Here is an 11,883-nt window from a genome sequence, read left to right as displayed (position 1 = left end):
AGAGGCCACGTACCCTGAACCCAAAAAATTCGGAGAAAATAGTTGACTGGCTTACACAGGACACCCAATCTTCAACAGCTTCCGCTAAGAACCTTGACGCACCATCCTCCTCCAGCTCAGCTTTGGTCATCTGCTCTCAAGTTACCACTCTCCTGCCTGCCGCCACCACCACCACTCCCACCACAGCCACCACAGCCGCTTCACTTGATCCCTCAGAGGAGTTATTTACACATCAGTTGTATGAAATTTGTGATGCGCAACCATTATTGCCAGGGGATGTAGATAACCGGGATATGTCTCAGTCAGGCAGCATTACACACATGGACGTACAGTGTGGTGATGATGATAATGTTGTACCCGCTGCTGCTTCCTTTGCTGAGGTGTCAGATACAAGTGAAGTAGTTGATGATGACGATGTGTCCTTGGATGCCACGTGGGTGCCTGCTCGAAGAGAAGAAGAAGAGGGGGAAAGTTCAGAAGGGGAGACAGAGAGAAGGAGGAGACGAGTTGGAAGCAGGGGGAGGTCGTCGCAAGGAGCTAGTGGCACAGTCAGACAGCATGTATCGGCACCTGGGGTCAGCCAGACAGCACGCTAATCAACGCATGCTGTTGCCACCACCAAACTGCCGTCATTGCAAAGCTCAGCAGTGTGGCATTTTTTTTGTGTGTGTCTGCCTCTGACAACAGTGATGCCATTTGCAACCTGTGCCAAAAGAAACTGAGTCGTGGGAAATCCAACACCCACCTAGGTACAACTGCTTTGCGAAGGCACATGATCGCACATCACAAATGCCTATGGGATCAACACATGATGACGAGTAGAAGCAGTACACAAGCTCAAAGCCACCATCCTCCTCCTGGTCCAGCATCTTCAGCCACGTCAACCACTGCTGTCCTCCTTGCCCCCTCTCAACCACCCGCCACTCCACCTCTCACCTTCAGCAGTTCCATCTCATCTGCCCACAGTCAGGTGTGTATAAAGGAAATGTTTCAGCTTAAGAAGCCAATGTCACAGAGTCACCCCCTTGCCCGGCGTCTGACAGCTGGCTTGACGGAACTCTTAGCCCGCCAGCTTTTTCCATACCAGCTGGTGGAGTATGAGGCCTTCAAAAAATTTGTCGTTATTGGGACACCACAGTGGAAGGTACCCGGACAATTTTTTTTCTAATAAGGCAATCCCAAACCTCTACTCAGTGATTGAAAAGGAAGTCATGGCATCTCTGTCATACAGTGTTGGGGCAAGGGTCCATCTGACCACTGATACCTGCTCTGCAAAGCACGGTCAGGGCAGGTATATCACCCACACTGCGCATTGGGTCAACCTGCTGTCGGCTGCCAAGCATGGAATGCGTGGCTCTGCAGCAGAGTTGGTGATACTGCCACGACTTGCAGGCAGGCCTGCTGCCATCTCCTCTACTCCTCCTACTCCATCCTCTTCTATAACCTCCTTGGCTGAGTCCTCTTCTGCTGCGGCATCTGGCTGCACATTAACTGAATCCCCCCAGCTCCCCAGGGGCTATTCCACACCCCGGATACGACAGTGTCACGCTGTCTTGGGGTTGACTTGCCTGAAAGCAGAGAGTCACACCGGACCAGCACTCCTGTCCGCCCTGAATGCACAGGTGGATCAGTGGCTGACCCCGCACCAACTGGAGATCGGCAAAGTGGTGTGTGACAATGAAAGTAATTTGTTGGTGGCATTTAATTTGGGCAAGTTGTCACATGTGCCGTGCATGGCACATGTGTTGAATGTCATCGTACAACGCATTGTGTCTAAGTACCCAGGCTTACAGGACGTCCTCAAGCAGGCCAGGAAGGTGTCTGGCCATTTCAGGTGTTCCTACACGGCCATGGCGCACTTTTACAGACATTCAGCGCCGAAACAACATGCCAGTGAGGTGCTTGATTTGCGACAGCCCGACACATTGGAATTCAACACTCCTAATGTTTGACCGCCTGCTCCAACATGAAAAAGCCGTCAACGAGTATTTGTATGACTGGGGTGCTAGGACAGGCTCTGCGGAGCTGGGATTTTTTTTGCCATGTTACTGGACGCTCATGCGCAATGCCTGTAGGCTCATGCGTCCTTTTGAGGAGGTGACAAACCTAGTCAGTCGCACTGAAGGCACCATCAGTGACCTCATCCATTTGTTTTCTTCCTGGAGCGTGCACTGTGAAGAGTGCTGGATCAGGCTGTAGATGAGCGTGAAGAGGAAGAGAAAGAGCTGTGGTTACCATCACCACCAGAAACAGCCTTGTCATCATTGCTTGCCGGACCTGTGGCAACGCTGCAAGAGGAGTATGAGGAAGAGGAGTCAGAGGAGGAATGTGGCTTTGAGGAGGAGGAAGACCAACCACAGCAGGCATCCCAGGGTGCTCCTTGTTGTCACCTATCTGGGACCCGTGGTGTTGTACGTGGCTGGGGAGAAGAACAGACCATCAATGACATCAGTGATGAGGAGGAACGGGAAATGAGTAGCTCGGCATCCAACCTTGTGCAAATGGGGTCTTTCATGCTGTCATGTCTGTTAAGGGACCCTCGTATAAAAAGGATGAAGGAGAACAACCTGTACTGGGTGGCCACGCTACTAGACCCCCAGTATAAGCAGAAAGTGGTGGAAATGTTACCAAATTACCAGAAGTCAGAAAGGATACAGCAGTTCAAAACCAAACTAAAAAATATGCTTTACACAGCTTATAAGGGGGATGTCACAGCACAACGGGAATCTAACAGGGGAAGAGGGGAAAGTAATCCTCCTCCTACCACGACCACGGCGGCAAGGACAGGATGCTTTACAGATGTGTTGTTGATGGAGGACATGCAGAGCTTTTTCAGTCCTACACATCGCCACAGCCCTTCGGGATCCAGCCTTAGAGAATGACTCGACCGACAGGTAGCAGACTACCTCACCTTCACTGCAGATATCGACACTCTGAGGAGCGATGAACCCCTTGACTACTGGGTGTGCAGGCTTGACCTGTGGCCTGAACTATCCCAGTTTGCGATAGAACTTCTGGCCTGCCCCGCTTCAAGTGTCCTGTCAGAAAGGACCTTCAGTGCAGCAAGAGGCATTGTCACTGACAAAATAAGTCGCATCGGTCAAAAAAGTGTTGATTACCTCACTGTCACGACCGCTATCCCAGCAGCAGTCGTGTCGCACCAGACGGAGGGGAAGGGGGACCCTTATCTACGGATGGGAAATAGAACGGTCACCCCTGACTAACCCTAAGCTGGCACCTGTCTGCCCTGATACCCTAGACGGGGTGTGAACCCGTGCGGCGAGCAGGATGCCTAAACCTTCAGTCACCCTAACAAGACTAAACTGGGGAAAGGCAGATGGGAGCACTAGTCACCATCACTCATGTCTAGGAGAACAACAGGGGAAGACAGCAACAAACAAACAAACAATCTTTAACATAGATAGACTTATCCAGTCACGAGCAGAGAAGGTGATCCCAATAACGACAGTCCACGCCAGACAAGAGCTCCACAGCAATACCATCAAACGATCTCCTTCAAAGGTCAGAATAGCACTGGAAGTAAGGACTATATCTGGCAATGACTGCAAGTGAAACTGAAACTAATATAGTAGCTGGGAGTGGCAGACAGGACTCACCTGAGAAGGATGCCTGCAAACTCCCTGTCAGGACAAAAAGGTTCACAAGGCAAAACCCGGATGACATACCCTGAACCACGGAGCAAACTCACAAGCTATCATGAGTAGCAAGTCGCTGCGACCTTCTCCTCCCAGACCTGTCTGGATCAGTCACAGTCGTGACAGTACCCCCCTTTCTACGAGGGGCCACCGGACCCTCAAGACCAGGCTTCTCCGGATGGGACCTATGAAAAGCCTGAATGAGCCTTTATCTCTGATGCTGGCACCCACATTCTCTCTTCGGGACCATAACCTCTCCAGTGCACCAGGTACTGAAGAGAGCGGCGAACATATTTTGAATCAACAATCTTTTCTACCTGAAACTCAAGACTGCCATCAACAACCACCGGTGGAGGCGGTAGTGGCAATGGTTCAGGAGGTTCTACATATCTCTTAAGCAGAGATCTGTGGAAGACATTATGGATCCTTAGAGTCTGAGGTAGCTCCAGACGAAAAGCCACCGGGTTAATGATCTTAATTACCCTATAAGGACCAATAAATCTCGGACCTAATTTCCACGAGGGAATCTTCAACTTGATATTTCTGGTAGACAACCACACCAAGTCATTCACCCCAAGGTCCGGACCTTCAGAGCGCTTCTTATCAGCCACACGTTTGTATCTACCACCAATTCTCTTCAAACTTTCTTGCACACTCTGCCACACTGATGAAAGTGAAGACGCAAATCGTTCCTCCTCGGGAATCCCAGACGGCCTCCCCTCACTAAACGTACAAAACTGAGGATGGAAACCATACGCACCAAAAAATTGTGACTTATCGGTGGATTCTTGACGACGATTATTAATGGCAAACTCGGCTAACGGTAAATAAGATGACCATTCCTCCTGATTTTCGGAAACAAAGCATCTCAAATATGTCTCTAGGTTTTGATTGGTACGTTCAGTCTGACCGTTGGACTGTGGATGGAAAGATGAAGAAAACGACAGATGAACCCCTAAACGAGAACAAAAAGCTTTCCAAAATTTAGAAACAAATTGGGTACCACGATCCGAAACAATATCGGAAGGGACCCCGTGAAGCTTCACGATGTGGTCAATAAAAACCTGAGCCAGTGTGTTAGCATTAGGCAATGCGGTAAGAGCAATAAAGTGCACCATTTTACTGAATCTGTCAACAACTACAAGAATAACAGTCTTCCCAGCTGATACTGGTAGATCCGTAATCAAATCCATTGATAGGTGCGTCCAAGGCCTGTTGGTGATGGCCAGAGGTAAAAGACGCTGGACGAGTATGCTCTACCTTAGAATGAGCACAGGTAGCACATGCAGACACAAAATTAAACACCTCCTGGCGCCACTTAGGCCACCAGAACCGACGAGACACTAATTCAGAGGTTGCCTTACTACCTGGGTGTCCTGCCAGTGTGGAGTTATGGTGTTATTTTAGTATCTCCAGGCGTAAATTTTCTGGCACAAACAAACAGTTTACCCGAGGGGCAGGAGGCCGGGGCGTCCCCCTGAGCTTCCAACACCCTCCCCTCTAAACCTGAGTGTAATGCAGAGACCACCACCCCCTTTTGCAAAATAGGCTCTGGTACCTCAACATCACCCCCTCCAGGAAAACTTTGAGACAATGCATCCGCCTTAGTATTTTATGCCCCCGGGCGATAGGTTATTACAAAATTAAACCTAGTAAAAAATAACGACCACCGAGCCTGTCTAGGGGTGAGATGTTTAGCAGACTCCAGATATAATACGTTTTTGTGATCAGTAATCACTGTGACGGGATGAACCGCCCCCTCCAAAAAATGTTTTACTGAAACTAATATAGTAGCTGGGAGTGGCAGAAAGGACTCACCTGAGAAGGATGCCTACAAACTCCCTGTCAGGACAAAAAGGTTCACAAGGCAAAACCCGGATGACATACCCTGAACCACGGAGCAAACTCACAAGCTATCGCGAGTAGCAAGTCGCTGCGACCTTCTCCTCCCAGACCTGTCTGGATCAGTCACAGTCGTGACACTCACCTTCATTAAGATGAATGAGGCATGGATACCGAAGGGACTGACAGTGGGGGATACGTTTGACCAACAAAAGGCCTGATGACATGCCTTGGCCTCAAAATGGTCCCCACGCTGCTGTATTTAATGTCTGCATACCGGATGACTTTCGTGAATTCTCCGCCACCAACTAGAGTTCAAGCCGCAATGTTTTAGTCACCTTTCTGCCTGGAAAACATAAATTTTTCTGGCCGCTGCTACAGCAGCGGCTGCAACAACACCTGATTTTTCAGGCATGTGTACATGCCAAATTTTTCTGGCCTTTAGTGCTGCACTGTGGCTGCAAAAACAAAACAAAAAAAAAGACACATGTGTCAATTCCCCTTCGTGATCGGCACCTTGTTGTGGTGAAGGGGCTTGCTTATCACAATGAAGCGATCATCACCTCTATGAGTGTGTTGGCAATGCTGCCACACCTCAGATAAGGCCGTTGCTTCATTATGATCAGACTAAAAGTGATCGGCTGGATAATTTTTCCATAGAAAAAACTTTTTTTTTCTTTTTTTTTCTAAGTTGTATGGGTTTTTAATACATAAAATAAAAAAAATTATAATAAAGTCTCTTAATAGTTTATTAGAAATAATGCAGACAATTTAAAAAATCCCCATCAATTCCAATACAAAGCAAGTACAGAGCTCAGAACAAAATTATTTCAGGATGTCGTTAATTCGACAATGATTAATCAATTCGACACACATCCCCGGATAGGGGACGTAACAGGGATTAAGCGGATGAGAATAGTACTACAGAAAATACCACTCATATCGGGTGTGACAGTAAATTGCACGGCGCAGACGCAGTGACCGCGTCGTGGATTCAAACAAAGGGGAGGGAGCCAGCGTTTTTTTAACCATCTCTACGTTTGAAAAATCTATTTAATAAATGGACCCCAGGTTGAGGACATTACGTAATAGGGATTAAATTGATGAGAATGGTACTACAGAAAATACCACTCATATCGGGTGTGACAGTAAATTGCACGGCGCAGACGCAGTGACCGTGGCGTGGATTCAAACAAAGGGGAGGGAGCCAGCATTTTTTAAACCATCTCCCCGTTCGAAAAATCTATTTAATGAATGGACCCCAGATTGGGGACGTCACGTAACAGGGATTAAACTGATGAGAATAGTACTACAGAAAATACCACTCATATCGGGTGTGACAGTAAATTGCACGCGCAGACGCAGTGACCGTGGCGTGGATTCAAACAAAGGGGAGGGAGACAGCGTTTTTTTTAACCATCTCCCCATTCAAAAAATCAATTCAATTCACCTTTCGGGGACGCTTGATGTTGTATGTGGCTGGGTGGAGGAAGAAACCTTCAATGACATCAACGGGACATGGCTAGCTTGGTATCCAACCTTGTGCAAATGGGAAGTTTGCTGTTGGGCAAGTGGACTGTTTGCGGTTGTTTGCGGTGCATTAAAGGGGTAGTTTGGTTTGTCAATGTCTGTGAAGCGGGCGTAACCCTTAAACTACCTGATCGATACAACATCACACACTGGATGTTTTAAAACACGTTGTTCAAAAAAAATTTAGGATTGTTAGACGATTTATGCCCTTTATGGCTTAAAATCCAACTCTGCGTCAACTATGTAATTTTCCATGGGAGTTTTGCCATGGATCCCCCTCTGGCATGCCACAGTCCAGGTGTTAGTCCCCTTGAAACAACTTTTCCATCACTTCTGTGGCTAGAAAGAGTCCCTGTGGGTTTTAAAATTTGCCTGCCTATTGAAATCAATGGCGGTTCGCCCGGTTCACCCGTTCTCGAACATTTGCAGAAATTCACGTTCTCCGTTTGCGAATGAAAAATGTTATGCTCGCGACATCTCTAGTTCTGATCTGAGTCCCAGTTTAATCGCTGGGGCTCCGATCGGTCCAACCATTGGTGGCTACTGCAGTTCTGGCTGCCATGGTTACTTAGCACTTTTAGCAGCATTATACTTACATGCGCTGTCTGTGGTCGGCCAGCGCTCCTCCTACTGATAAGTGAAAGGTCTGTGCGGCGCATTGCTTATAGCACAGACCTGTCACTTACTAGTAGGAGGAGCGCCCGGCCGGCCACAGACAGCGCGCGTAAGTATAATGCTGCTAAAAGCGCTAGGTAACCCTGGCAGCCAGGACTGCAGTAGCTTCCTGGCTGCCATGGTAACCAATCAGAGCCCCAGCGATTAAACTGGGACCCCGATCGGAACTGCAGCTCCGCTGCCACCAATGATGGGGTGAAGGGGGGTTGTTAACCTGTGGCCACTGCCACCAATGGGGGAGGCCGCACTGGAGACCAATGATTTTAATGGGGGGGGGGCACACTAAGCACCAATGATTTTATTAGGGGGGTGGGGTGGGGGTGGGGGGGCTGCACTGGCCACAAATGATTTTAATACTGGGGAAGGAGGGAGGTGGGGCCGCACTGGCCACCAATGATTTTAATACTGGGGAGGGAGGGGGGTCTGACCCCTGCTGCCTGGCAGCACCCGATCTCTTGCAGGGGGCTGAGATCCACACAATTAACCACCCAGGAGCAGCACCTGAGGCGTTAATTGTGCGGATCACAGCCCCCTGTAAGATATCAGGTGCTGCCAGGCCGTTATGTCCACAGTTCTCAGTATATTCTAACTTGAAGCGTCCCCATCACTATGGGAATGCCTTCGTGTTAGAATATACTGTCGGATCTTAGTTTTCACGATCTAACCCATGGTATATTCTAACATAGAGGCGTTCCCATGGTGATGGGGACACTTCTATTTAAAATATACCATCGGATTGGAGAAAACTCAGATCCGATGGTATATTAAAATTACCCAAACACCGAACCCAAACTTTTACTTAAATGTTAGGGTTCGTGTGCCGAACACCGTAAAGTTCGGTACGAACCCTAACTTTACAGTTTGGGTTTGCTCAACCCTATCATATGCCCCCCAAAATAGTGCCAATAAAACCGTCCTATATCCGACTATGGGGATACTAAAATGTTTTTTTTTGTTTATAAAAAGATAATATAGTGTAAAACATAAATAGTAGTAGTGTAAATAAATAAAAAGTAGACATATTAGGTATCGCTGTGTCCGTAAGAATCTGCTCTATAAAATACCCCCAACCCCTCAGATGAACACTGTAAAAAACATAAAAATGGTGCCAAAAAAGAAATTTTTGGGCAAATTTTCCATTTTAATCCTTTTTTCCAATAACAAAGCAAGGGTTAACAGCCAAACAAAACTTAATATTTATTACCCTCATACTGAAGTTTACAGAAACACTTCATATGTGGTTGTAAACTGCTGTATGACCAAACGGCATGGCGCAGAAAGAAAGGAACGCCGTATGGTTTCTGGAAGGCAGATTTTGATGGCCTTTTTATTTTGGCACCATGGCTCATTTGAAGCCCCCCCCTGATGCACCCCTAGAGTAAAACCTCCATAAAAGCGACCCTATCTAAGAAACGACAACCCTCAAGGATTTCAAAACTGATTTTACAAACGTTGTTAACCCTTTAGGTGTTCCACAAGAGTTATTGACAAATAGAGATGAAATTTCAGAATTTCTATTTTAGGTAACCTTTCCTCACAAAAATGTAATATAGATAAGCCAAAAATCATATGTACCCTAAAAATAGTCCCAACAAATCTGCCACCTTATCCAGTAGTTTCCAAAATGAGGTCACTTTATGGAGTTTCTACTCTAGGGGTGCATCAGGGGGGCCTTAACCTTTTCATGACCAAGGGTCATTGATGCCCCAGTGTCCAGGTCAAAATTAACAAATCTGACATGCGTCACTTTATGTGGTAATAGCTTTGGAAGACTTTTACTTATCCACGCCATTCTGAGACTGTTTTCTCGTGACACATTGTACTTCATGATAGTTATATATTTGAGTCAATATATTTCTCCTTTATTTATGAAAAAATCCCAAAATCCCATAAAAAGTAGGTAGAAGCAGCACTGAACGGTCTCTCATCGATGTGTATATTCAATGCAACAGCCTCACCGTTGGCCCTTGATCCAGCAGGCCATATGATGAACAAAGAAATGAAAAAGGCTCCGGCAGCATCTCACATCATCCAATATTCTTTATTTCGACCTCAAGACAAAAATGACAGCCGACTGTCATTTTTGTCTTGAGGTCGAAATAAAGAATATTGGATGATGTGAGATGCTGCCGGAGCCTTTTTCATTTCTTTATTTTATTTTTTTAGGACGTTAGAAGGCTTAGAAGTTTAGAAGCAATTCTTTCAATTTTTAAGAAAATTTCCAAAACCCAATTTTTAAGGACCAGTTCAGGTCTGAAGTCACTTTGTGGGGCTTACATAGTGGAAACCCCCATAAGTGACCCCATTGTAGAAACTACACCCCTCAAGTTACTCAAAACTGATTTTACAAACTTTGTTAACCCTTTAGGCGTTCCACAAGAATTAAAGGAAAATGGAGATGAAATTTCAAAATTTCACTTTTTTGGCAGATTTTCCATTTTATAATTTTTTTTTCTTTAACACATTGAGGGTTAACAGCCAAACAAAACTCAATATTTATTACCCTGATTCCGCGGTTTACATAAACACCCCACATGTGGTCGTAAACTGCTGTACGGGCACATGGCAGGACGCAGAAGGAAAGGAATGCCATACTGTTTTTGGAAGGCAGATTGTGCTGGATTAGTTTTCTGACCGCCATATGTTTTTTATTTTTCTGCCGATCGTCTTGTGCAGGGGCTTGTTTTTTGCAGAAAGTGTTGAGGTTTTTATTGGTACCATTTTTGGGTACATATGATTTTTTGATCATTCATTATTACACTTTATGGGGCAAGGTGACCCAAAAATTGGCTGTTTTGGAACAGTTTTCATTTATTTATTTTTACAGTGTTCATCTGAGGAGTTAGGTCATGTGATAGTTTTATAGAGAAGATCGTTATGGACGTGGCAATACCTAATATGTATACTTTTTCTTATTTATTTAAGTTTTTCACATTAATAGCATTTCTGAAACCCCAAAAATTATGTTTTAGTGTCTCTATAGTCTGAGAGCCATAGCTTTTTTATTTTTTGGGCGATTGTCTTAAATAGGGTATCATTTTTTGGCTGGACGAGGTGACGGTTTGATTGGTACTATTTTGGGGGTCATAAGCCTTTATGATCGCTGTTGCACTTTTTGTGATGTTTATCGGACGGGGTCTATCACGTGATATATTTATAGAGAAGGTCGTTACGGACGCGGTGACACCTAATATGTGTATTTTATTTTCATTTTTTTATAGGAAAAGGCAATTTCTTTTTTAAATTTACATTTTTATTTATCTATTTATTTTTACTTTTATTATTTTCACTTTTTTTTATCAGTTCCCTCTTGGATCTTGAAGATCCAGTGGGGCTGATAGTTGTACTATACTTTGCAATGCTCTTGCATTCCAAAGTATAATACTTCCAGATGTCCTGTAGGTGGCAGCACTGGACACCTTTGCCATGGCAACCATCGGTTGCTGCAATCACAGCGCTGCAGCCCCGATGGTTAAGAGAGGGAGCTCCCTCCCTCTATTAACCCCATGGATGCCGCAGCCGCGGCATCTATGGGGTTACAGGTGAGTGTCAGTAATGGAGCCGCCACCATCACACACAGCAGGGGGATCGGGGGCAGCGCTGGAAAGGGGGGGGGATCGGGGGGTACGGCTGCCAATATTGAGGGAGGCTGGGGCAGGAGGGGCGGGTGAGACTGAATGCATGGGGCGGGGAGAGGGCAGACCGCATCAGGGCAGCTGCCTCTAGGAGATGAGCTGCAGGCGGACACAAGGGGGGGCTTGGAGGGGCACAGATGGGGGGCACAGCCACAGATCGGCGGCACAGATCAGGGGGGGTGGGTATTACGAGGACCCTACCTGATCTCATGCTTTAATCTGCAGAGCACAGATCAGAGCATGAAACCTGCATTTTTTTCACTGCCGCGATCCGATTGGTTAGTCTGCACAGACTAACCAATCGGATCGATTGACGGCAAGGGGCCACTCTGATTGGTCCCTTGCCAGCATTACTGCACTGTATGCTGTCCGTGGCAGCAGCAGGGCAGAGGCAGAAGCTTTAATCCAAGCGCTTTGCAGCTCTTGGATTAAAGAGCCGCCAGAACGTTTATATACGTGGTCTATCATGTATATATACGGATTGCGGCCGGGAAGGGGTCAAATAGGACATGGTGTAAATAAACCAGTCCAGCAAAATCTGCCTT

The sequence above is a fragment of the Bufo gargarizans genome, chromosome 3, assembly GCF_014858855.1.
Source record: "Bufo gargarizans isolate SCDJY-AF-19 chromosome 3, ASM1485885v1, whole genome shotgun sequence".
Lineage (NCBI taxonomy): Eukaryota > Metazoa > Chordata > Amphibia > Anura > Bufonidae > Bufo > Bufo gargarizans.
The sequence above is the reverse complement of the archived record's forward strand: the minus strand, read 5'-3'. Positions refer to the sequence as shown.